The sequence below is a fragment of the Phocoena sinus genome, chromosome 3, assembly GCF_008692025.1.
Source record: "Phocoena sinus isolate mPhoSin1 chromosome 3, mPhoSin1.pri, whole genome shotgun sequence".
Taxonomy (NCBI): Eukaryota; Metazoa; Chordata; class Mammalia; order Artiodactyla; family Phocoenidae; genus Phocoena; species Phocoena sinus.
In genome coordinates, this window is record NC_045765.1 from 44361019 (window position 1) to 44387481 (window position 26463).

The 26463-nt window shown below is 49.3% G+C and overlaps 1 pseudogene; it reads left to right on the forward strand.

Moving 5' to 3' along the window:
* Nucleotides 1–653: 653 nt before the first annotated feature.
* Nucleotides 654–25390, forward strand: LOC116751012 (annotated as a pseudogene).
* The last annotated feature ends 1073 nt before the right edge of the window (nucleotides 25391–26463 follow it).

Genomic DNA, 26463 nt, shown 5'->3' on the forward strand with positions numbered 1-26463 from the left:
TGACAAGTACAGCAAGGGGGAGGAGGACCACACAGTGGTATCCTGCCGTGACCTCACTGTCAGACCGGAACACAGCAATCTGTGCTCCACAAAGAGCACAGAAGCCCCAGCAGTTCATGGGGAGGTGTGGAGAGGGAGGCCAAGAGACGCTCCTGGATTGGGTAACCTTGTGATGGATCTGGTAGGTGCGGGCGGGATGGCAATCCAGATAGACACACAGCATGAGCCAATGGAGGGTGATGGGCTGAGGTTGGCTGATCTGCAGAACCTGCTACCTCATCTGCTTGGCCCAGTGCGAAACGACCTTGGGTGAACCTCATTCAAAAGTTACTGGGGGGCTTCCCTGGTGGCACAGTGGTTGAGAGTCCGCCTGCCGATGCAGGGGACACGGGTTCATGCCCCGGTCCGGGAAGATCTCACATGCCGCGGAGCGGCTGGGCCCGTGAGCCATGGCCGCTGAGCCTGAGCGTCCGGAGCCTGTGCTCCGCAAAGGAAGAGGCCACAACAGTGAGAGGCCCGCATACCGAAAAAAAAAAAAAAAAAAAAAGTTATTGGGGGCAAGGCTGTGGCGCACAGATAGAGGGATTGAAGAATGTCCTGAGTTCCCTTGGGGACAGTCCTCCTGAGGAACGTCATCCAGCACATAGATGCTCACAATAAGACTCAGGAGGAATCAGATATGTGGAAAATAAGAGAACTGGAGAAACAGATGGAAGATGCGTACTGGGGGACCAAAAGGAAAATGTTACCCAGCAGTTCAAGCCGGATGCGTAGTGATGGTTTTGATGAAGAAAGTCAAAAGAGACTATTGGAGGCCAAAGAATGGAACTTCTGGGGCACTGGATGATGATTTTCTTAAGCCTAAATCCTGGAACAAGAAGTTACGATTATGAAGCTAACATGCCAGACAGATGGGGTCACAGTAGATATAAGGTGTTACACCCTGAAGAATTTGAAACAGTAGTGATCAGCAAGATATCACCAATGGGAAAAAAACATCTCCCCAGGTAAAAATCATCTACCCATGAATCTCACAAACACAAGAAGTCAAAGAAATCCCCCCCCCCAAAAAAGGCAGAAAAAAATGTCACACAAAAAACAGAAGAAAAGCAAAAAGGAAGCCACAGATATAACAGCAGATTCCTCAAGCCAGTTCTCAGAAGAAACTGGGGCTTTTAGTACCAGGAAAAGGAAACAGCCACACAAGCGCAAGAAAAAAATCCAGGAAAAAGTCTCTCAAGAAATCTGCTTTATTCTTTTTTTTTTTTTTTTTTTGCAGTATGCGGGCCTCTCACTGCTGTGGTCTCTCCCGTTGCGGAGCACAGGCTCCGGACGCGCAGGCTCAGCGGCCACGGCTCACGGGCCCAGCCGCTCCGCAGCATGTGGGATCCTCCCGGACCAGGGCACGAACCCGTGTCCCCTGCACCGGCAGGCGGACTCCCAACCACTGCGCCACCAGGGAAGCCCTGCTTTATTCTTAAAGGCAGAAAGTGACACGTCCAAGTCAGATGATTCTGCATCGGGCAGTTCTGAGGAAAGTGAGGAAAGAGACACAAAGAAAACCAAAAGGAAAAAGAGAGATTAAAAAAGCCCACATCCCTACGATAACAATGACAAACAAACACACAAATTGGAAAGTGGCTACAGATGGAAGGTCTGCAGAGAGTTCAGAGGACGACTTAATGAGAAAGAAACATTCTTGTTTCCTGCGTGACTCTGGATATTTACAGCTCTTACACCTTGGGTATTTGCCAGTGACTCTATCGCTTAGCACAGGGGGCCTGAGGTCAGAGCTGTCCTGTGCCATCTATATACATTCTGACAGACTTCTTGTCTTTTTTTTTTTTTTTGCGGTACGCAGGTCTCTCACTGTTGTGGCCTCTCCCGTTGCGGAGCACAGGCTCCGGATGCGCGGGCTCAGCGGCCATGGCTCACGGGCCCAGCCGCTCTGCGGCATGTGGGATCTTCCCGGACCAGGGCACGAACCCGTGTCCCCTGCATCGGCAGGCGGACTCTCAACCACTGCGCCACCAGGGAAGCCCCTTGTGTTCTATTTTGGCCTGTTAAACTTGATCCTCTAATTGTTAATAGGGAATCTGTTATTTTGTTACGAAGGTTTCTTGAAGACATTATTATTATTATTATTATTTTTGTACTTAATCACATTTAGTGGACCGCATATGCAGTCAATTAAAGGACCCAGAAAGCTGAATCCAATAATGACCTGGGTGTAGCAACTGGAATGTTGAATTTGGGGAAGGCAAGGGCTGGGGTCAAGAGATGGATTGGAACTAGTGCTGTACACAATGGTATGATAAGGGAACAGCTGTTGCTCTTGTCTGTTTCCATAGTAGGTGCCACAACTTGACTTTTTTTGTCTTTAGCCTTGGTGCTTTGATCTTTCTGTATTTCGACCCCACAGGTGTGGTCCAGTTTACTTAATGAGGAAATGAGCATAAGAACATTTTCTATTCATGATAACATCCATAGACAGCTGTTATTGGAAGAGACTAGGAGTTTTTGTCAAATTTCCCTGCTGGACAGGGTCTGTGGCTACACTCAGTATATCTCTAAACATGGTAATTGGATCGTAAAAGGTTTTCTAGTTCCATTGTTCATTGCCTAAATGGACTTGTGTTCAGAATTATTTCCTCAGTTGTCTTAGGTTAAGTCCTCAACCAAATGAGGAAGAATTAGGCATTAGCTGTGCTAATGATGCTCTGAACAGGATTCAGGGCAGCAACAGCTATTTAAACGTTGTCTTCCTTGTTCATTTCTTAATCTGTGAATGAACTTTAGATTTTTCCTGAAACTAGGTTGAATCAGTTCCAAAATGAAACAGGCTTCTCGGGGACATATCCATTTCTTCCTAGTCTGCCTTTGGATTAAAGCACCAAGCAGAGACCTTGTTACTTCCCTTTGCTATATACTGTGATCCCTACTATGTTAATTCTTAAGAAACCAAATATCACTGGAAGAAGGCTGGCAGAAAACAAGTGAATTTTTTTCATTAAGGCAGGTCAAGTGACATTGTTTTTTTTTGGTCGTCACTTCATGGGTGGAGTAAAAAGCTTGAAAGCTCAGACTTTCGGTCTTGGTTCTGCCATTCATTGGTTATGAGGTCCGGAGCAGATAAGTCAACCTCCCTGGCCTTACTTTCCCTGTGTGTAATACAGAAATACGTCATGGTAGCATGACAGTGTACGACACTAGCAACAGACTGTAACTATGACAACATTCCACGAGGTGGTAATATTTTGCAGTTCTAAGCTATTAAGTTTGTTCTCTTTACAGAACAGATTTCCAATAAAATGCTTAGTCATGAAATAAAAAAAAATTTTTTTTAAAGTTATTGGGATTTGTAAGACAGAGACAGCAGAGCACTGAATCAAGAGCGGGGGGCCTATCTAGATATAGGCAGCATGGCCATGGATCCAAATCCTGTGATTGGATTGGAACATAACAGAGGGCAGAGGTTAAGAGCACAGGTTTTAGATCTAGATAAACTTAGTTCAAATCCGGGCTCTGCCATTTAAAGGTATGACGACCTTGGACAAGTCCCTTTAAACTTTGAATCTCAGTTCCTTCCTCTGCAAAATGAGAATGATAATAGTAGTACCTTACTGGGAGGATCTCTGAGGATCAAATGAGACGATGCGTACTTAGCCTAGTACATAATAAATTAGAACAAATATCAGTTATTCATATATTCACCACAGTTGTTACTGTTGTTGTTACTATACAAGAGGGAGAAATGGGAGATGATGCTGGAAAAGTGGTTCGCGGTTGTGGAGAAGGGGACATGGGAAGGATACTGGTTCTCAGTGGGGCCAGGGCCACATCAGAGCCCCCCGTCTAGGGGCAGGTAAAGGTGGGGATTACATCAGAGGTTCCATTTCACGTCCTCAGGGTGGCCCCCCATCTCCCGTCTTCCTGTTGTGGTGACCTAACCAAAGACATTGAACCAGCCAGCCGGGCTCTAGGAGCTCTCAGCGACACCCCACCTACCAGCACCAGACTGAGGCAGGCTGACTGAGGGCTGGATTGGGCGGATGAGCTCATTCTTACTAGCCTCACCAACCAGGCCGGACGCTTCTCCTGGCAGGAGCCTGTCAGAACTGCCAGCTGGGGGTCAGGATGAGCTGGAGGGCCTGGTGGTGCCCAGATGCCCATGGCCAGCAGGTCTGCTGAGTGTTTGATTACATTCCCGGGCACCCCAGGCAACACCAGGGCTGGCGGTTCCCACTCCTGCTGGGTCCCGTCTGTCAGCCACACAGCTGACATCCCCAGCTCGGCCCCCTCAGCCCACCTGCCTTCCACCTTCTGCTTCTTCCTCTTGGCTGCAGGCTGCAGCCCTCACGGAGCCAGGTGGCCTCATCCCCTGATGACTTCATCCTCCTTAAAGGCATCAGGTCCCATGGACAGCCAGGTCTCTGGAGCCCTTCCTGTCCACAGGTCCACGAACCAGACTCCAGGGTCTCCGCTCCATACCCACTCCCATCCTGCTATATGTGACTCTCCCCGGGAAGTATGACAGAAGGGACCCCAGCCCTGGAAATGACAGCTTGCGTCTCATGTTCATTGAACATGCTATCTCATTGTAACCAGTCCATCAGCCAACTGTCCCTATGAGCTGAATCTTTTCTCCAGACTGGTCCTCCATGGTGGGCCACACTCACTCCGCACCTACTCTGGGTATGCGACTCATGTGGGCCAGTGATGTAGCAGTTCCCTCTGTTAGGGTGACGGACTGTTCCCATTTCCCTGAAAGTCCTGCATCCCCGGAAGCCCCTCAGTCCCGTGCCAGCCAGGATGTTTGTCAGCCAGTCCTGCACATGCATCCGTGATGCGCTTTCTTTCATGATTCGCGTCTATGATTTTCACTGAATTAACCAGAGCCTTTAGCCTGCCCCAGAAGGAATCAGAGGGGTTCAGTCTCTTAGAAACGAAAATAATACTCTCTGTGCTTCCAGAATCCATGGACACCCTGAAACTTGTCATCTGGTTAGAATTTTCATCACTGCTCAAGCCCCTCATTTATACTCTCTACCCCATGGTGAACATGGACAGATTGCCCTAGGAAGGAAAACCTAGGAGGGAAGGAGGAAGCGCTCACCAGTCCAGCTTTCCTCAGGCAAGTAGGAGAGTGGACAGTGATAATTTGCCAGGTCTTTCTCTTGAAGCCTACAACATCCTATGTCAAGAATGTTAGAGCTTTAGAATACTAGAGTTAGATGTCGAAGATCAGAGTTCAACACCTGCTTCAATGAGACAGGGAAACTGAGGTCCAGGCAGGGGATTCAGAATCAGATGTAATTCTTTAAATGCCTATGATGTGGCTGACACTGCTGGGAAAAACTGATGCCCCGGGCCCACTCCCAGGGAGTTTGATGGAATTGGTCTGGGGGGTGGGGCTGGGCACCATGATTTGTAGAAGCTTCCCAGGTGATGCCGGTGTGCAGCCTCGGTTGAGAACCCCTGGGTTAGACAGAGGTCCATCCCTGAAGAGCTTAAACCAGAGTGGGGCGGGAGGTGATGTGAAAAGAGGCACCCACAAAAGTAGAACAAAGCAGAGAGGCACACAGGAGGTTCAGCCACAATGCTGCAGGGAGGCAGGGGAGAGCCGGGGTAGTACAGCCCGGTGGTTAAGAGGGTCCAGACAGAGCCGGGCTTGCAACTTAGCTTAGTCTAGACCAGTGACCTTGGGCAAGTAATTAAAGCTTTTCTGAGCTTCAGTTTCTTCATCTGAAAACTAGAGGATGATAACAGCGCTTAATCCATTGTGGCGGCGTTCAGAGAAACGAGATAATCCCCGAAGAGTGCTGAGATGACTGCCTGACATAAAGATTAGCTGCTATTATTATTATTATTACTTCTCACTCAGGTCAGGGCCATGGTCTGGGGGAGCTCACAGAGGGGAGCTGGCATATGGGCTGTACCAAGATGAATAGGTACCATTTTTGATGTCCGGGAAGCTGTGAGCAGGGGCTCAGGAGTGAGAAGTTGCAAGCATGCTTGGGGGTCAGTGAGGAGTGCAATTTCCCTGGAGGGCTGGAGGCCAGAAGTTCGCCCAGTTAGGTCCTGGGACCCGCAGAGTGGGGGATCAGGGCCTGGGGCAGGAATGGTGGAGGAACTGGGGAGGAGAGGACGGATGTCAGTAGCGTTCTGCGGTTCTGCGATCTATCCCAATCCTCGTTGCTCCCTTATCCCCAGGCTGCAGACATCCCTGCACTGGACAGGCTGGAGGCCAGCCTTGGCCAGGATGGGGAGCCCAAAGGCAGATAGTCACACATGACTAGCCAAAGGGGCCGCACAGCCACCTTCCTCGGGTTAATGCCTAATCGGCCCAGACTCGGAGACTTGGGTGGCAATCAGCCAAGTGGATAATTGCCCAGGTTAGCCTTCCCATTGGCGTTGATCACAGCAGTCCCCCTCATGCTGTAAACCCCTAGGCCTCTCATGCAACTTGTAGGAGGGAACACCTGGGTGACTCTTCCTGTTAGGGGGCCCCTCTAGATGTCTTGGGCAACACGTGGAAGCTGCTTGACACCTGTGGTCATCCCTGACCCCGGTGACAGATCCCTGAGGGCATGGCCCACAGTGGCTGCAGCCACTCCATGAATGGATATCTCCTGAGGGCTGGGAAACCACCAAGCGCCTCATTACTCCTCCATAAACAAGACCAGAACCTTAATGGTTCCACTTAGCCATAGGGTCCAGACTGAACTTTTAGAAAACCAAGTCCTAGCCAGAGAATCAGGCCTTAGGTTTTGTCGCATGGCAGAGGAAATAGTTCTGTTCTGAGTGGCCCCAGCAGTTTTGAGCCCATTTAACAAAAGAGGAAATAGAGATAGCAAACTGACATCATTTGTCTTGAGTCATATAGTGATAATAATAGTAATAATAAAGATATGTAGACTTCTTGTTTATTAACCAGGTTCAAGGGCTGCTACTCAGCTGAACATCAGGTAGAATTGCTGAGTCAGAACTGACTGCTGGAAGAGGTAGTGAGCTCCCTGTAATTAGAGGTATGCAAGCAAAGACTCATTTATTTGCCAGGGAAGCTGCAGAGGAGTTGTAAATCTGGGGGCCGGGGGAGAGCGGGGGGCAATGAACAGGATGGTAACAGAGCCATTTTCAGCTCTGTGGGGCAGGAACTATTTCATTTACCTCTACGTCACCAGTGTCCAGTACAGTACCTGGAAAAGAGATGCCAGGCACTGTGCTTTGCACTTTACACACATTATCTGTCTCACGATTCTGCACAACCTTATGAAGTAGGGATTCCTGTTACCCCCATTTCACAGCTGGGGAAACCAGAGCTCAGAGAGGTTAAGTCACTTACTGAGGAAGGCACAGCCAATAACAATGAGAAGAAGAATTACCTTTTACAGGGGACTTTCTCTGCCAAGTGCCTTCCCTCAACTGTTATCTCATTTAATCCTCATAACAACCTCATGAGGTAGCGAGTTATTAACCAGACCTTGCGGGGAGGGGTGACTGTGGTCGTTCATCCAGATCTGCAGTGTGGGGAGGAGAGAGGAGAGAACACTGGCCGGAGAGCTGAGCGACCTGTGTCCCTTCCCAGTGCCTCATGGTCTCTTTGTGTCCTCAGGCAAGTACAACCTGTCCAGGGCCTCAGTTTATCCCTCTGTAAAACCGAGAAGGGAGGTGGAGATGGGCCCGATTTCTCAGCAACTCTCCAGCCGTCATTTTCCATAACTTGATTCCCCACCGTGAGTTCTGGGCCACAACCCAGTTGGCTCCCTCCCTCCACTCCAGAGCTGGCAGGAGGGGATGATCCGCCTCAATTCTCCCACCTCCTTTTTCCTCCTCCTCCTCCTGGGCTGGGACACACCTACTCCAACTTTCTCAGCAGCCTCTTCGAGTGTGCGCCTTCCTGCTCTGAGACTCTGCACCTCCCTCCCGAGCTTGTCAGCCTGGGGCTTGTGAAAGGGGCTCCAGACCAGCAGCCCACCCCGGGGCACCCTCCCCCACCTGAAGGGCACGGGTAAGAACTGCTGGAGGATGGGAAGTTAGGGGGTGGGAGTTGCAAAGTTCATCCATTCTGATCCCTGAGCGGGGGCTACTGGAAGGTGGTGACAGAACCAGGAGATGGCTGGGGCAGGCGCGGCAGGGGTAGGACAAGGACACCTGGGTCCTGGTCACCTAGGTACACTGAATGAAGCCAGCCTGAGCCTGGGGGCTGGGCATTGGGGCCCAGGAATGGACAAGGCTAGGGCTTTGATCTTCGGGAGAAGCCAGGTCACATTTGCATGTATGGAAAGTTGGGCTCCTTCTCTTGGAAGAATGAAATCCCCTGCTCGGGCTCTCTGGGGCTGAGCCTTCAAGGGGATGTGGAGACAATTTCCTCCTTGATTTTAGGAGGAAGGGCTGGGGCCAGGGAACCGAGAGGTGCTGAGTTCTCCCGTGTGTCCAGGAGGCACGGGGTCCCTAAAACAGACAAAGCCACCTGGTGAGGGGGAGGGAGGGCGGGAGGGTGACTCTCGTGCGACTCTTTAGAGGCATCCGGATTAGAACCTCAGCTTTCCTGGCTGTCGGATGGGGGTGCTCACTGTTTCCAAGGGCTGCGAAAGGCGGCGAGTCTCAGAGGCCAAGGGCAGCACTGCGGTGGGTGTGGGGAATGGGTGCAGCTCTTGGGGGAAGCAGGAATCTGACGCCTATCTGTGGGGGAAGGAGAGCTAGAGTGGAAGGCTGAACAGAGCCACCAGGCCAGAGTTCAGCCCTCCACCTGGGGGGGTGGGCGCGGGTGCTATTGGCCCCAGTGTGGGAAGCAGCAGGCCATGCGGAGGTTGGCTAAGGGCTCAGAAAGTCTGCCTCTGTCCCCAGGCGCACAGCACTCAGGGGCAAGGCCTGGGCTCAGGAGAGCAGGGAGGTAGAGAAGCAAGCTCAGAACGCAGCATTTCCAATCCTTCAGCTCCTTTTAAGGTGGGGGTGCTGAGCCCGGGCAGGTGAGCAGTGCCCTCCATGCAGAACCAACTAACAGTTTTTATTACAGCTGATACCCACTGGATGCTTCCTGTGTTTGGGGATGGGGCTGAGTATACACGGTTATTTGAAAATGTTGGGTTTTCAAAGCAGGCAGGGGGAAAAGAGAATTTCATTATTCACGTCCCTGTAACTCAAAGGCGGCGTGGCCTGAAAGAGTTTCATACTGCTCTGGGCCTACCTATTTCCCTACATTTTCAATAATGGTGGTTGGATTATTGTTAAGATCTGTTCTTTTTTCTTAATTAATTTTTTATTGGAGTATAGTTGATTTACAATGTTGTGTTAGCTTCTGCTGTACAGCAAAGTGAATCAGCCATACACATACATATATCCACTCTCTTCTAGACTTCGTTCCCATATAGGTCATTACAGGGCACCGAATACAGTTCCTTGTAAGATCCATTCTTAATCGATTGACCCCAACAAGGCTGCTGGGTAGGCAGAGCAGGAATGATTGCATTTTGCAGGTGAGGAAGCTGTGGAACTCAACACCCTGGTGCTGGAAGAGGCAAGATCGGGTTCGCCCCAGGGCTCTCCACGGAGCACAGGTTACACTTCTGGCAGGAAGGGGCTGAGTCCATGAGTTGGCCAGGGTGGTGGAGCAAAACAGTGAGGCCCCGTCAGCCACAAGCTCCCTGGGTCTCAGTTTCCTCATCTGTAAAGTGGGGAGGAACTGGAGGGAGTCAAGGTTTCCCTAGAACTCCCCTGTTTCCATGACCCTTAGTGGTCTCCTTAAGGACTCAGAGAACCAGACCCAGAAAGACACTGACACTCTTCAGCCCCTACATGTCAGCTGTGCCCGTGCTTTCCACTGGGAGGGGCTGCCAGGCCCCCCTGCCCCAGGCCTCTGTGAGCTGGGCCACCACCCTCTGCTACCTGCACACTCTTCCCTGGGTATCAATGAACTCACCTCGGCCTGGCGGTTTTCCTTCTTCTTCTCGCCAAGTACCCGAGAACGTGGGGCAGACTTAGTGGAAACCAGTGTGTGCTAGGGACGATGGGGTGGCATAGGTGGGGACCTTCCTGTACCTGCCGGATGCGCCCTGCCTTTTGGGTTCCTTCAGTAATGTGTGCGCTGAGCCCCTGAAAGCTTCCCGTGCTTCCTGGGTCCCCAGCACAAGCTGAGCTAACTCAGAAGCTCAGTGTTACTGTTTCTATGACTGATGGAACTAAATGCTTACATTTACAATAGGGGTTTCCAGACAGGTTTAAAATGAAGAGTGTGAGTCCAAATCCTGCATATTATCGGTTGTGTGACCTGGGCCTCAATTCCTTTAAACCTCGGTCTCCTCATTTGAAAAAATGGGGTGAATGATAGTTCCTTTCTCAGAGATTGATGTGAAAATTAAATGAGATAATGCATGTAGTGCCAGGGCCTTGTTTATGCTGGTCACAGTCATCAATTATGTGCCTCCTCTCCACTTCCCCTGGGGTGGAGATCATCTCACGGCACCCTGAAGTGTTCCTTCCTAAGACAGATCACAATTGTAATTATTAGTTATTTGCGTATATTTTGTTTGATATGGTCTCTCCTACTAAGTGCTGCTCTCTGCTCTGGAACCCGTGTCTAGCACAGCACCTGGCACATAAAAGAAACTCACTGCATAATATGTTGAGAGAATGAATGAAGCTTCACTTCTAATTCACAGATGAGAACTGTCGCTCAGAGGAACTAAGCATTAGTCCAACCCCATCATAGATAAGAGTGGAAGGGTCGCTAGAGATCACTGAATCAGACAGGTAGAGACACGGAGGCCTACTTAGAGAAGGCTGATAACTTGGCTGCGGTCACACAGCAAGTGAGTGGGGAAAGCAGGGCCACAAGGCAGATCTTTTCACCTTCCTTTTCCTCTCTTTGCTTCGCCCAGCTCAGGACAGAGTCCTGCTCCCTGTGTGGGTGGTCAGCCTCAGAGGCCAGTGAATGGCCCCCATACCCCCTGGAGGCAATTTGGGATCAACAACAAGATTGATCCCTAAACTATAAGATGCCTTTCAGGGGACAGGGGACATAGACCTCATCAGTCAGACCCCTCCCCCAACACCTACCAACACACACACACACACACACACACACACACACACACACACACCTGCACACCATTCCCTCACTATTGCCAGAGAGTCAGCAAGAATCTGCAACTGTACAAGTGGAAGGTGCTCAGGAGTTCCCTGAAGTCTCCCTGCAAGAATTACTGGTTCCATTTTACAGATGGAATCATAGATTTGGAATTATTTGCCTAAAGTCAGTAGCCAGTTTGCAGTGGTGTCCTGGGTCAATGCGCAGCCCTGAACATGGGATTTAACAGTTGAAAAGAGACCTCTGATGTACTGAGCCCCTCGATGTGCCTGTCACCAGGTTAGACTGTGTCACATATACCTTCTCTTCTACTCTGCACAACCTCCCTGCAGGCCTGCAATCATGATCCTCTACCACTTCTTTTTGTTGCTGTTCTTGTTGTTTTCAGTGTGGATGTGAGTAGAGACTCAGAAAAGCTAAGCCACTTCCTTTCAGTCGCACAGCTTCTGTTTTCTCAACAGATCTTAGTTCAATAGACACTTAGCACTTACGATGTGTCAGGCCCCCAGAAACTCACAGCTGGTAGAGGCAGCTAAGTGGGTGGTTCAATACCTCGAGGTAGGTGGTAAAATGGAGGCAAACTGGGGCTAGCAGTGGGGCCCGAGGAGCCATACATAGATAGCCCAGTTATGAAGTTGGTGGAGGAAGGCTTCTAGGAGAATCTGAGACTGAACATCAGTTTTGAAGACTGAATGAGGCTTAAAAAAGGAAAGAAAAGTGGGAAAGGCAATTCAGAAAGAAAAAGTAGCATACGCAAAAGCATAGCAGTTAAAAGAAAATGGCATGTGTGTGCAGAAAACTATCAGCTGGGTGGGGAACATTTGGAGATGTGCTCTGAAAGGCAGGATGGGGTCAGGTCACTGAAGGCCATGTGTGCCAGGCCAAGGAGTATGACTTTTAAAAAATAGATATGTATATAATTTATGTATAATTTTTTATTAATGAGAAGTTATAGAAATACCAAAAGGAAGCAGAAGAGTATTAAAAAAAAATCACTCAGCTTCAATAATTACGTTTCCCCTATACCTCCACCAACTCTTCCCTGATCAGATTATTTTGAAACAAATCTCATATACATAATTGCATCTGAAAATATTTCATTATACGTCTTTAAAACGTTAGGATTTCAGGGAATCATCATAGGGGCATGGTTTTTGTTTTGTAAATATTGGAGGACCACGTTAAAGAAGTTTAATTCAAAGAGTGTCTTGGTGGAGCCAGAATTTAAGGAGGGGTCAGAGCAGAAGGTGATGATATCTTGTTGTCTCCCCCTTGGCCAATCACAGTGCCCGACTGTCCACCACTACCCACTGATTGACTAACTACCTCCTGAATGAGGTGATGCCGTAAGCATTTTCCAGTTAGGAGCCTGCAGAAGAGACAAATACCTTCTCTGCCCGCCTTTCTCCATTCCTGAGACTTGTGGGTCACTGCAAGGTGACCTGGAATGGCAGGTAAATGGCAGCTGCCCATCTTCTGGCTGAGGGCAGGGAGCCCACAACAGAGAACTCTCCAGTTCCAAGTTCCCGTTCAGCTCCACTACCCACAGCAGTTGGCCTCGGTGCCAGCTGAGCAGGATTGTACATGCCAGCTGTGGGGTAACGTCAGCATGTATGTGCCTGTTGGCCCACACGTGCTCACGTGTCCCAGGTCAGAGCTGCTGTCTGTCCCTGCAGCATCCCCTTCCCTCTGGGTCCTCCCAGCAAATGCAAGGCTAGATGGCACAAAACGCTTCACTGAGACGCTTAGACACTTAGCCTTGGGAAGCGGCAGACCTTGATACCAGTATGGCACCATGGTTGGGCACACCAGCTCTGGAGCCAGGGTGCTGGAGATCTGGTCCTGGCTTTGCCGCTTTCCAGCTCTGTGAGCTTGGGCACATCATTTCACCTCTCTGAGGGTTGTGGGCTGGATAATGTTATCTATCAATACCTCACAGAGCTGCTGTGAATGGATCCATACGAAGCTCTTAAGCTCTTAGCACAGCAGTCAGCACATGCCAAGAGCTCACTAACTGTTAGCTACTATTACAGATTTGGGGGCTTCCTGAAGTCTTGGGAATGGACTCAGAGAATCACAGCATCTTGGAAAATTCGAATCCTAGAATCTCAAGCTCTTGGAAGCATGTAATTAGAAGAACTCTATTGGATTTCTTGTATAAATCTCTACTCTGTGTAAAGATTGCTCTTTACACGGTGTCTCTGACAGATGGTTGGCCTGACTTTTTTTTTTTCCTTTTTGTAAACATTCAAAAAGAGGGTGTATCAACTGTAAGTTATAGCTTGATGAATTTTTACAAAGTGAATGCCAACGGTGGCAAACCAGGAACCAGAGCAAAAAGCAGACATCACCAGCACCAGTGCCCTTCACACAACCTCCAGATGCCCCTTGTCAGTCACTGCCCCCCACCCTAAGCATAGCTATTATCCAGCCAGTCGGGCTGTTCTCAAATACCTTCTGGAGGGGCTGTGTACCATTGTTAGGAGGACTCTAATTATTAGAGAGATTCAGTGTGTTAATCTGGAAGTTGCTGAGTTAAGCTTTACCTTTAAATTATCTTGCTTTTACTGTCTTATTTCAGTGGCAGCCTAGTTTAGAGCTGAGCATCCCAAATGCCTAGGGCTGTTTTTAAAAATACAGCTTTCTCAGCCCCATCCTGAGTCTACATCATTGGAATGTGTGGTCTGGCGGTGGAGCCAGGGAATGTGTATTTTTACAAGCTCTAAGGAAACTCCAGGTGAGGTCCAACTGGGTTTGGGAACCACTGGACTAGTGGTTCAGAGCTTTGACTCAACTCAGATCTGACCATTTCTTCCAATCCATGCTCCACACTTACTAGGCATTGACCTTGGACAAGTCACTTGGACTTTCTGACTTTTCAGTTTTTTCATTTGTTAAAATGGAAATGATAGATAGTACCTACCTCCTTGGGTTATTGAAGGCTCTGAGACATCCCCAGGGAAAGTGCTCACTAATTGATAGGTGCTATAATCAGCATTGCTATTACTGGGAAGAGACCATCTGCGGTGTAGCCAAGGGAGTGTTGGATTTGGTATCTGAAGCCTTGTGTTTGAGTCCTGGCTGGGCCGCTTGCCAGCCCTTGCTAGCTTTGGACAAGCCTTTTGACCCCCATCTCGGGGCCTCAACTTTCCCATCTATAAAGTGGAAATACTTCTTGCTCTACATTTAGGGTCTTTGAGGGGATCAAAAAAGAAAATGGGCCAGAAAACTGCTCTGAGGACGGAAAAATGCTGCATGAAGCAAGCCCCAATGAATGCGAACTCAGCTGAACGTGGGAATCCAGTGCAAAATGGGCTGCCATTGTCCTTGCGGTTCTGGGGAGGACGGGCCATGGGGGGGTGGGGACAGGAACTGCTGAGGCATCGGTTTTCCACAGCCCTGGTAGGACCTGGCATGACGCCTGAGCTCTTGGGTTCTGAGAATTGTCTCCTTTCTGGTTCCTGGGACAGGAAGAGTCCACGATCCCATAGCCATGAAATCCCATGCAATTTGCCACAGTCAGAAGTCACCTGGAGTTCCCTTTTATTATTTAAATCCTTTTCCTTTTATGAAAAGTCTTCTTTGAAGTCCTTTACTAGTACTTTTAGAAAACTTTTAAATTAAGTATAATATGCATACAGAAAAATGCACAAATCCTAAGTGTGCAGGCTCAACGAACTTTCCAGAAACTGACCAGCTCCCAGATAAAGAAACAGAACTTTACCACCACTCCAGAAACCTTCTTTGTGCCCTTTCCAGTTACTAACCACCCCTCTTCCCCTGCCCAAGGGTAACTTTATCCTAATGTAATCCATAGATGAGTTTTGCCTGTTTTAAAGTTTTATATAGTTGGAATAGCACAGTATGTACTCTTTTGTATATAGCAGTTTTCACCCCACATTATGTGAGGGGGATTCATCTCTGTTGCTGCCTAGAGCAATACTTTCATTTTCTTTGATGTATAGTATTCCACTATATGACCAAGCCACAATTTACTTAGCCATCTGCTCTTGATGGACATTCAGGCTATTTCCAACAGAGGGCTATTATAAACAGTGCTGCTCCGAACATTCTCGTGTGAATCTTCCATGAACATATGTACACACTTCCGCTGTGTAAATGCCTAAGAGTGGAATTATTGGGCCCTTGAGGTATGGGTGTGTGGCTGGAACCCTTTGATTTTCAGTTCAGTTCCATTCATTGCAAGGGGAACATTGTTCATAATGTTCACAACATTGTGTCTCTATCTGGGACAGACCTGTCCTCAAGAAGGTAAACAGTTGTCTCTGGGGTTTGAGATGCTAATGAGTGGAGACATTCGCAGACTCGGAGACTTCCAGGCAGGAATCAGATCTGTTCTTTCCCTCTCCTGTCTGCTCTTCTGTTTGACTTTAGAGATAACCTTGTAGCTGCTTTGCCCGGGAGCCAGTGTTCCCCATTCACAGGGGAAAACATGTCCTCCGAGTTCTACCACAGCCTTGTGATATCAAACTTCTTAAGAATGAGGCTGTGATTTTTAACACACTGACATTTGAGAAGCACTTGTCTAGCCTAAAAGAGTCATGGAGATTTCAGTCTTTTCCTAACTTCCCCACCTGCCTCTCTCCACCAGGGCCACGAGAAGGCCGCATATGCAATTTCAACTTTGCAACAAGGCATGGTAGAACACAGGATCCTAAAGAAAGCGATTACCACCTTCAGCGGATCCCAAACACCAGTCACCCCGGGAGCTTGTTAAACATCTATTCCTGAGCCCCACCCCTAAGGATTTTGATTCAGTAGATTTGGGGTGGGGCTTGGACTATGTATTTGTAACCCCTACAGTACGACCCGCTTCGGGAATTCCCAAGATGTAGCCCCTGGTTCAATTCAATGGCCAGCCCTGTCTGATGAGAACACAGCAGGCCCAGCAGTTCTGCTGAGTTCCGTGTCCGCCAGTGGCTGGGTGGAGCACAGAGTTACCATGGGTAAGAGGAACCGGTGTGGACACAGCCCAGGGGGCTTGAATGTGGGACTCTGGGCTTGAGCTGGAGTCCCCGCAGAGGTTCATTTGCATCTCATTAGTATGCACCTTGATGCTCCCAAATCATCCCTAACCCCTCTCTTGCCTCTGGCCCTGCAGTTCAGGTTCAGCCAGCTCCACAGCAGGACCGCCAACAGCGGAGGGAGCTGCCTGTCTTGCCCCACTGCTAGAACCAGCTCCTCACCTGCCAAGCAAGGCCTGCCTACTTGCCAGCTTTGTCCTAAGCTGTTCTGCTCAGAGAGGATTGGACTTGGACAGACAGACAGCACTGCTGGGCTAGGTTCAGCCAGAGGGAAAATGATGGAACTGGGGATGAAGGCTTTGCTGAGAATCTGTGTTTGCTGGTGGGAGAGGACATACGGTTATATGATCCCTGGTGTGGGGAAAGGATCATAAAACTCTCCCCCTCCCAAGAGCTCTTTCCAGGCTGTGGGCACCGGCACGGGGCAGGCCAGGGAACTGTTAGACACCCAGGTTATCTGAGTTTTAATCCTGCTTTGGCCGCAAACTAGCTGTGTGAACTTGGAGCTTAGGTAACCTCTCTGAGTCTCATTTATCCCTTCTGCAAAATGAGGATAATTACAGGGTTGCTGTAAACCAGCTTAAAAGTGATAATGCCTGCCAAACACATACCACAGGGCCTGGCGCATAGTAAATGTTCAGTAAACATCAGCTATGACCAGGGCCTGTGCCTCTGTAAACATTTCCTATTCCCCAAATGTCGCCTTCTTCAGAGCATCATTTGACAACAGCTCAGTGGAGGGTTACCCAGGAAGGCAGGAGAGCAGGGACTAGTCCCAATTCCCAGATGGACCAAGTGGAGGCCCCATGAAATGAGGGCGTTTGCTCAGGGGTCTCCGGCTTGATCCCCTCCCGGGCCCTCGGATATATTACCAAGGCCCCTCGGCACCAAAGGAGTGCTAAATGCTTTGCATGCATAAGCTCATTGAATCCTCCAAGTAGGTAACCACTGCCAGCCCCATTTCACAAATGGGGAAACGGAGGCTCGGAGAGAGGAAGCCAGGCCCCCAGACGAAAGCACAGGCAGGATGGGGGGGCAGGTCTGACCCCGAAGGCTGGCTCCTTCCCCTGCACTCTCCTGGGTAGGAGACCCTGCCTGTGTGGGTTCCTGAGGAGCCCCAGGTTGGGAGAGGAGCCGGGTTGCAGGGAGCCACTTGGCCAGTGCAAAGCGCCCAGGGTGGGGAGACCGGGTTCTGGTTCCAGGTGCGCCACCAACGTGTGATGTGACTTAGTACATAGCACTATGGGACTTCCCTTCTTGGGGCATAGTTTTCCGATCTCTACAAAATGGAGATTAGACTCCTCGCAGTTTGTAAACTGTGCCCTAGGGAAGCTTGGGAACTTCACAGGGATGCCTCAGAAGGTGAAGGTGGGAATGAATGGGCACGGGGCTCAGGGCAGCAGCTGGGTTTCAATCCAGTTTCCATAATGATAACAATCGTTTTTAAATAACAGCCAATATTTATTTAGCGGTTGCTAGGTATCATGCACTGTGTTAACTGCTTAATATGAATCATCTAGTCGAACCTTCAGAACTATCTGAGGTGGGTTCAGTTAGTATCTCTCTTTTAAAGATGAGGAAAACAGAGGCTCAGAGATCCAAGTCACCCTGTTGGAACTTGATGTCTAGATGTCTGAAAACTCATTCATAGTTCCTGGAAAGACACAGGATTTCATTGGATCAAAGAGTTTCAAGGAACGCAGAAGAGGAAGGACCCCGCCGGATGAAGTCCATGCAGCAGGGACATTCTGGCCTCTGCAATCTGTTCTGCCCTCTGAAAGGAGCTTTCCGGTCCTCCAGGGGGAGTCTATCTCTTGACTTCAGAACACAACCTTCCAGGCTTGCAGAGAGCCGCCCCCAAACCCAGGCCTTCCGGGCAGCCTCCTCCCATACAGGAGGCCTCCTGGTCCCTGCCTGGCCAGAGGCTGCCCCACCAGGAGGAGAGACTCCAGGGTTCCCCCTGGCCTTCCCATAGGGCTGAGTTCACACTGTGCCCTGATGGATCCCAAGGCACAAACGCAGAACTTAGAGGAGGTGCTCTGTTCCTCTTGCTTTGTCTCCAGAGCTTCTAAATGATAAATAGGTTCAACGCCCTGCTGAACTGGAGCTGGTTTTGCTCTTACAAACCTCTCTGGACAGAGAGCCCTGGAAGAAGTGGGGCAGGATTCGCCCTCCGTCCAAGCCCTCTGATCCTGGGGTGCCCTCTGATTTAGGGAGTTTACAGCTCCAGATGCAAAGCTCATGGACCCATATAAGGCAACCCCAAGACGAAGAGATCCCTTGCTCTCTCTGGGGCTCAGTGAGTGTCAGGGGCTCCAAACTCAAATGTCTACAGCTGGCGGGAGCCTCAGGGCTGAAGCAGGCCCAGTGTGTGAACAGGAGGCCATCCTGGATTGTATTTTCTTCACAGTTTGGAAAGAGGTGTAGGTACAGATATGTGTCTCTTCTATTAGAAAACTACCTTGGAGATAAACGGTAGCTGAAATGGCCTCCACATCCGGGAGAGCTTGGGGAGGTGGGATTAGAGAGCCCGGGCCCCATCTAAAGGGGGCAGCCACCACTCAACTCCAGCCAACCATGCCATGGGTGGACACAGACAGTGCCCTCCACTTTGGTAAACAGAAGTTGGAATCTAGAGTTTTGGGTGAAGCTTCCCAATGTTTATATGTTAAGTAATTAAGTAGAAAACCATCAAACAACAAAACAATGTATTATAGGCCCAACAAAACTAATTGCAGCTGGACAGCTTGCACACCACCCCTTGGCCACAGGGGATGGTCTTGAAGGGCCCTAAGATTTTATGTCCAGCAGCACGACCCTCCCTCCTTCTGCTCCTTACAGAACCATCATGTAAATCCTGTGATGGGATCCCACCTCACTACAGGTCTTTTCTTTGGGCTGAATTGCCCTGGGCCACCTCCCTGATCTTGCAGGTACCCCTCTCTCCTTGCTCCCTCTAGTCTGTCTGCGGTCTCCTTGCTCCTGCCCCAGGGCCTTTGCACTGCCTGTTTCTTCTGCCTGGAACTCTTTCTCAAGATGGCTTTGTGGCCCTCCCTCTGCTCAAATGCCACCTTGTCACGTAGGATTTCCCTGACCACCCTTTTAAAAACAGCGCCCCCTCCATCACTCTCTAACCTTGCCTTGCATGATTTTCCTTCATATCACTTTTCATCACCTGATGATAGTGTGTATTTTTAAATTTATCATCGCCCTCTCTCTGCCACTAGAATCCAATCCCCACAAGAGCAGGGACCTCAGCTGTCCTATTCTCTGTTCTAGAATGCCCTCACAGGGTAGGCCCTCAAAAAGGAAGTATTGCGTGAGCGAGTGAATAAATGACTTTGGCAGAGGAAGTCCAATAACAAAACACTTTCTCATCATCATCTCCCACTTTGTCTCTTTTCTTCCTTAAAGCCCAGGTGCCTGGAAGCCCTGTGTTTCCTTCAAATGTCTATCTCCCCAGGGTCACATTCTGACTTTCAAGGGCCCTAGTCACTTTAGCTTTTGTGGGCCCCTTCCTCCATGAAAAAAATTAGAAATTATATTTAAGGACAACATTGGTATAAAGATGAATATATGGGCTAGTGGCTCCCACACTGGACAGCTCAGACATAGAACATTTCCATCACTCTAGAAAGTTCTGATGGAGAGTGCTGCTCTAGAGAATCAGCCCCGGCCACTCCAGCCCCCTCTGAGTCTCTCTTCTTGGAATATGGATTCCTGTTCTGGGTCAGTACTTGAATCCACCACCTACTAGATGGGTAAACCCAGGCAAGAGCCTTCCAATTATCTGAGCTTCAGTTTCTCATTTACAAAATGAGAGTGATAATAAGTGCCACAATAAGGATGAGGTTGATACAATAACTAGCTGGCACTGAGTGTTTCCTGTGCTGGGAATGTACCATGCATTGACTCTTGCAGCCTTCTCAGCAGTTCCATGAGATAGCTGCTACTCTCATTTCCCCTTTTTCTGGGACCAGAGAGGTTAAATAACTGCCCAAGGTCACACCGCTGTTGAGTAGGATTTGAAAGCAGGTGTATCCGACTCTAGAGACCACTTTCTTACTATTAATTCTACCCAATAATGGGTCTTCTCCCCAAAGACCAAGTGAGAAAATGCATGCAGATGTGTTTTGAAAACATATAGATTACCATCCAGATGTAAGACAGTATAATTTTTGTCATCAATAATAATAACCAGAATACTGATAAAAAAGGGGACCCCAAGTCCCAGCTCCCTTTCACCCATGCCCTAGGCGAGAACTTCCTTTTCAGTCATTTCTCTTCCCCTTAATTCCAGGCTTGGGTAGGCCTTGCTTTTACAAGCAGCTCTCCTGAGACTGCCTCTCAGTCCACTGGTGGTTCCAGCTGCCTTTTACCAAGCCATTATTGGTCCTAATAAGGTATTACTCTGCGTCTTTCCTCCCTATGCTTTCTCCTACCGTATTATCTGTCTTTCCTCCAGCCCTGGGAAGTAGGTAGAAGCAGCTATTATTATGTCCATTTTACAGACAGGTAAATTGAGGCTCAGAAGAAGTTCTGTGGCCTTCCCAAGGTCACATGGCCCATCCAGGGCTCAAGCCTCTGGTCCTTTTCCTGCTCGTACCCAGTTCTTTTATTTGTTTTTGTTACACGAGGACCCAGCAGCGGCTGCCTACAAACTAGCACATGACTCAAGTGTTCATCCAAGTTTCTTAGAAGTAAATCAGTCCCTCCTACCAATTCCTGAATTCCAGTTGGCTTAAACCAATAGAGCTGGTGTTCAAGCCCAGTCCACACTAGAGTGGGAATCTTGAATGTGAAAATTCCCCTTTTGATCTGATGTTAGATTACTCTTCCTAGCATATAGTTCTGCTCTGGTCCTGCCTCTTCTCTAAAACTTTCCATGGCTCCCAAAGACTAAGTAGAAAAATTATTTCAGTAGCTAAAGACTTCCTAACAAGCAGGTACCTGGAATGTCAACATTCTTTCACTTACAGTTTTAATCTGGCTCAAAGGCACAACCCCTCCTAATTCCTGCTCCCTGGTCCCACCCTCCCCCCACTTCCCAGCCTTTGTCATAAACAGAATATATTTAGGATTCTTTCTTGAGAGCCATAGGAGCCAGCCCTAACACTGGATGCCTGGGACAGAGATGGGGGGTGGGGGTGGGAGGTCAGAAAATAAATGCTGAGGGCACCCAAATCCTTTGTAAATTCACATTCAGATTTTGGGGGGAGAGTATGGACATTCTCCAATCCAGAGGGATGAATCCAGTGACTCCTTCTTTCAGGAAAGACTCTCCAAACTTTGAAAAATATCTTCCCTCTTTGCTTCTCCCCTCAGTCTAGGAAATCCAGAGCACCCAGCTTCAGGAAATCCGGCTCTCTGTTATCAGTACAGCCGCCCCCTTCTGGGTGGCCTTGGGTGTGCCAGGCAAACCTCAGTTTGTCTTACCTGAGAAATGGGAGTAAAAGAACAGATGCGTGTCCTAGGAGTATGCTGTGGCTATTAGTTAATGTCTGTGTCATGCCTAAGAAAAGGGAAGCTGCTGGGCCATGAAGGAGAATGTCATTGCTGATCTGTGCCTGGGTGATGGGTGGAATTTCATCGTCAGAAACAAAGCCTGGGGACTTCCCTGGTGGCACAGTGGTTAAGAATCCACCTGCCAATGCAGCGGACATGGGTTCGATCCCTGGTCCAGGAAGATCCATATGCCGTGGAGCAACTAAGCCCGTGTGCCACAGCTACTGAGCCCGCATGCTGCAACTACTGAAGACTGCGTGCCTAGAGCCCGTGCTCCGCAACAAGAAAAGCCACTGCAATGAGAAGCCCGTGCACCGCAACGAAGAGTAGCCCCTGCTCGCTGCAACTAGAGAAAGCCCACGGGTGCAATGAAGACCCAATACAGCCAAAAATAAATTAAAAAAAAAAAAGAAAGAAAGAAACAAAGCCTGGCATTTCGAACAAATTTGGTAGGAGCTTCTTGAGCGGAAGTTTGATTTGGCTTTGAATTCCTTCAAGTACATCTGCTTCCCCGTGGAAGGGATAGAATTACTAACAGTGTCACAGGCTCCTAGAACTAAAATGCCTGAGCCACTGCTCATGGACCATTACGGATACAGGTCACAGAGCATTAGAATCACAGAACACCCAACCACACCGCTTAGAACATGTAGGCAGGACACAGGATGTTAGCATAGCAGAGCCCCCGCTTATCAGATCTGGAGGGGCTCTTAGTCCAGTTTTTCAATCCTGCGCTTCCCAAGGGAGCGAGGGACAAACCTAGGGGCAGGGTCCTAGGCCTCGAGCCCTGCTTCAATAGTGCGGCTCTGCTTTTATCTGTTTAGAGGCTGTGTTTCCAAGTACAATTTCATCAGGAAAAAAGAGATTCTGCCCCTGAAAGCAACAGAGGGGTCTGAAATCACAGATCCATTCCCGCCCCTTCCCCCAACATACACACATCATTTACAGATGAAGAAGGAGGTCCAGAGGGCTTAGGAGACTGATTTGACCAGTCACGGGAATAAGTGACTTTAGACCTAGGTCTCCTGAGAGCCCGGTCAGCTTACTACACTGACCACTGAATAGGCATCGCGAATGATTTTCCTGATCCACAGCCAGAGGCAATCCCATAGGCCTGCACAAGCCGAAGAACCTACCAGTATAAGATGGAAAGGACTTTAGAGCTCTCCTTGTTTCCCCCAAGGGCACCTATCCCGCTAGAGTAGCATATCCTTCTTGGGTGGCCACTGCTTGGATTCCCCCAGTGACGGGGAGTTCTCCACGTTGTGAGATGAGTCGTTCCAGAATTGCACTTGAGATCACTAACCAAGAAAATGAGGATGGATCTCAGAGCACTTATCCTGCCAGTTGTGTTCAGACTTTTATCAATGACTCGGATAAAGACATAGATGTTACAACCACCAAGTTTCTGAACGTTAGAATTAAGATTCTGGGATGCTGGGGCAGTGAGTGAAACACAAGGAGAAATGAAATCACAGTCTCATTAAAATCCTACGTCATTTAGTTGCAGAAGATCAGCCTGCACAAGAACTGATTGGGGATGACATGAAAAGACATCTGAGAGTTTTCGTTACCCACAAACTCAACAATCAATAGTCTGAGCTGGCTGCTAAAAAGTAACAGTACTTCGTAATATTTTTCAAAAATTGTGTCACACGTCACGTTCAGCATTTATGTACGTTAACTCATTTCATTCTCAAAATGGTATGATGAAGTCAGGAAACTAAGAATCAGAGAAGGTAAGCCACTTGCCCCAAGTCACACAGCCAGAAGCTTTGTCCTGTGAACCACCTTCTGCTGCCTTCCCCATGCATGAAATGGGGTTGGGAGTTACATGGAGACAGAGTTTGATTCACACATATGTCCTAAAAGGGTCCATTCACGAAACCCCACACCTGCACTTGCTCACACCCGTGTACACACAGCCCCACAGCTACCAGTTTATTTATTCACACAGCATGCATTCTGCCAAGCAGGCGCACACAATTAGCGTACCCACACACAATTATTCAAAATTGCCTCCTAAGTGTGTGTGTGTGTGTGTGTGCTTTCTTGCAAATGTGCACATTCACCCACATGCAGATTTCTCTCTGAGTCTGGGGAGCCAAGAGCATGAGGCCCCACCCCAGACAAGCACCTGCTCGCAGCTTCCCAGCAGAGCCTGCGGCTGGGCCAGCAAGCTTAGACTTGACCAGGGACCAGCGGATTCCTGCTCCACTGGGGCGCAAGCTGGGCCTTCTCCAGGAGGTTCAGTCTACCTCACCCTCACCCCGACCTCAGGCTTTGATTCTGCTTTGGCTTTGAGACTAATATTTATTGAGTGCTTTTCTATGGGCCAGGCACCAATGCTAAGCATATTAATGTACACGATCGTATTTCATCTTCATAAAACCCCAGGAAAGAAGTACTGTTAATAGCCCCATCTTACAGATGAGGAAACTGAGGTTCAGAGAGGTTAAATTCCCCAAGGTTATACAGTTAGCAAGTGGCGGAGTTGGGCTCGAACCCAAACAGTTGGATTTACAGGTGAACACAGTTTCTCTTTCTGGCAGCATGGTTGGGAGGAAAGAACCTGGCTCTGGTTCTCACCCTGTGACTTTGGGCAAGTCCCTTTCTTTTTTGGGGACTTTATTTTCCAGCATCAAAAAGGAAGGAATGATCGCTAAAGGTTCTTTCAGCTTTCACTTTGTCATTGCTTTCCCTAAGTCCAGGTCCTTTCATTTTTCAATTAGTATTTATTGAGCTCTGTTATGTACCAGGCACTCATCTAGGCACTGGGAATTCGTGCATGAATAAGATCAAAAAGCTCCTGTCTTCATGGAGCCTAGCATCTAGGGCAGGAGACAGTAAACAAATAAATAAGAACATATTGGGAGGTGACAAGTGCCATGGAGAAAATGGGGTGATGTGATAAAGAAGGGCTTTAGGAAGGAGGCTACATCAAACTGGGGGTTAGGCAGTGACATCAGAGGTGAGAAATGGATAATAACAAGAAGCTAGCCATGGGAGAATCTTAAATAGAGGGAAACAGCAAGTGCAAAGGCCCTGAGGCAGATCCCAGTTTAGTATGTTTGTAGAGGAGAAAGAAGGCCCTTATGGCTGCAGCTAGGTGAACAATGGGGAGAGTGGTGGGAGGTATCACTGGAGATACAGGCAGGGCCCAGATGGTGGGGAGCCTTCCAGGCCATGATAACAAGTTCAGATTTTCATCTAAATGCTGTGGGAAGCCACTGGAAAATTTTAAGCAGGGAAGTGATAAGAACTGATCTATGTTTTCACAAGATGTTTCAAAATAGTGGTCCTAGGTGGTATGAGGTGGGAGGGTAGCCCAGGGAGCCCATATGCCCCTGCACCCTGTAAGCCTGTTCACCTGCCCAGGTGTGGTGCCAGAAACAAATATCAGACACAGGCCCTTCCCCCAGCAAACCACTCACCAGGTCTGTGGGTCCCACGGCTTGAACACAGCCATGGGCACCAAACCCCTACACAAGGGTGCACCCCCTTTGGCATCTTATTGCCCCCGAGGGAGACCCCATCCCTGCTCCCTTCCCTACAGCTCATCTTAAGGACTCCGGATCTCAAGGCGCCCCTGCAGCTGCTGAGCGGAGTGTCTTGTTGGGACCTGCCCTCCACAGGTGCTGACCTGGTGAACAGGAAGCTTTCCCCAAATCAGGGCAGGCAGCGCTGGGAGGCTGCACGCACCCTGGGCTCACCGGGCCAAGGAGTGAGTGTGGACCTGGGACCGGGGTAAGCACTCATTTCCCCCCTGGGTCTTCAACTTCAAAAGCAATGCCATCCTGGGGGAAGGGGTGGGGTCCAAATGATTCAGGGGTGTCCTCGTGCTTGCAGCGGATCGTCAGGGATGGGTGAGTGTGGCTTTTGCCTGTGGCCGGGTCCTTCATGGGCTGTGGTGGCAAGCAAGGGGTGACAGCAAGGGGGCAGGAAGCGTGGGGAGTAGACAGCATCTTTTTCTGTCCCTGGCTTTAGGACCCTAAGCATAGAATCTACCTCCATCCTGCCCCCTCTCTTCTGGGGTGCTGGGTTTAGGGCGCCGCCAACAGGATCTCAAGCGAGGGATGGTGGTAGGGAGGCTGGAAGGAGGAGGCCTATTCAAATTCTTTTCTGTCACAGGCTTTCAGAGGCCAAGTTAGGTTGGCTTTTCCATTTCTGCCTCCACCCTCCTTCCCATGTTGGATGCAACCCACGAGGTCTTAAAGAACCTGCATTTGGTTCTCTCAGGACTCTGGAAAGACAAGGATCCAAGCCTCTCCCTTTCCCCCTTGCCTGGAAGTTTAACTCTTCCTTGCCTTTGAAGACCAAGGCAACTGGAAAAACAAGTTTTGCCTGTTTCCTCCAAGAATGCTCGGCACATCTGGCTGCTAGCCATGAACTCCACGGAGTCAAGACTCCCAAGGGCAGGCCGGCCACCAGCCTGGTGTACGCAGCCTCACACATTGCTTCTAGAAGACCCGGTTTGGCAACCGAACTCTGCCCTACCCGGTCCTCCTCCCCATCCTCGGCTCTGATGAGTCTCACATTTTGACCCAGGCTGGAGTTCAGGGATGAGGCATTTGGGAAGCGGCAAGGGAGAGGGTGAAGCGTTCACTCACGGTTAGTTCAACAATCTCCAGGGGTTGGTTCCTACCTGGCCACCCACCTTGGGACTTGGGTCAAGACCCCTCCCCCGACCTGGGGCTCTATTTCCCTATCTATGCATGAGAAGGGGGATCTGAGCTCCATCATCTCTCAGGTCCATTTCAGCTCTGACATTCCAGGAAGGGAGGGGTTTTCTCTGTTCAGGGTTACAAGATGAGTCAGAATCAG